Genomic DNA, 1330 nt, shown 5'->3' with positions numbered 1-1330 from the left:
CAACTAAAAACATAAATATTTTATCACCTCAAACGAATTTAATAAATTGAGCATTATCTATATAAAGACCCGTACGATATACATATATATATATATATATATATATATATATATAAATTTTGGGTTTTACAACTCTCCCCCTCTTGAAAGAAAATTTCGTCCTCGAAATTTCAACCTAGCCAAACAGTTGGAGGTACTTAGATCTCATCTCTGCTTCAGGTTCCCAAGTTGCTTCAGGGTCTTTGTGAAACTTCCAATGTACTAATACCAACGGAATCTCCTTGTTTCTTAGTGTTTTAATCTTCCGATCCGATATGCGTTCCAGTTCTTCAATGAAGCTTAATTTCTCGTTTATGCTTACCTCGTCCAATGAAACCACAACATCCTCCTTGGTTAAACATTCCTTTAGATTCGACACATGAAATGTGTTATGAATCCCTTGAAGCTCATCAGGTAATTCCAGTCGGTACGCTACTGCTCCCACTCGGTTTATAATCCGAAAGGGTCCTATGTAACGTGGTCTCAACTTTCCTTTCTTTCCAAACCTCAGTAAACCCTTCCAAGGTGACACTTTCAACATCACTTTATCATCCTTTCGAAATTCAATTGGTTTCCTCCTTTTGTCAGCATAGCTCTTTTGCCGATCCTGAGCAACCTTTAGTCGCTCTCTAATTTGGACTACCTTATCGGATGTTTGTTGGATTAACTCTGGCCCAGCTAACTGCTTTTCCCCAACTTCTTCCCAGTAAACTGGGGTTCTACACTTCCTCCCATATAACACCTCGAATGGTGCTGCTTGGATGCTACTATGGTAACTGCTGTTGTAGGCGAATTCTATCAAGGGTAAGTGGTTATCCCAATTTCCACCTAGGTCGATAGCGCACGCCCTTAACATATCTTCGAGTGTTTGAATGGTTCTCACTCTGTCCATCGGTCTGTGGGTGGTAAGCCGTACTAAGCTTGATTCTCGAACCTAACTCCCGCTGAAAAGTCTTCCAGAAGTTGGAGATGAACCGACTATCCCTGTCGGAGATAATGGACAATGGTACTCCATGACGAGAGACAATCTCGTCAATATACAACTTGGCAAGCCTATCCAAAGTGTAGGTTTCCTTTATTGGCAGAAAGTGAGCGGATTTCGTTAATCGATCCACTATTACCCAAATCGCATCATGGCTTCGTAAGGTCTTAGGCAATTTCGTCACAAAGTCCATGGTGATGTGATCCCATTTCCAAACTGGGATTTCCATATATTGCAGTTGACCATATGGTCGTTGATGTTCTATTTTGACCTTCAGGCAAGTTAGACATTGCTCCACATAGTTACCAA

The sequence above is a fragment of the Cynara cardunculus genome (genome assembly GCF_001531365.2).
Source record: "Cynara cardunculus var. scolymus isolate 2C chromosome LG 9, CcrdV1, whole genome shotgun sequence".
NCBI classification, from domain to species: domain Eukaryota; kingdom Viridiplantae; phylum Streptophyta; class Magnoliopsida; order Asterales; family Asteraceae; genus Cynara; species Cynara cardunculus.
Note: the sequence above shows the minus strand (reverse complement) of the source record.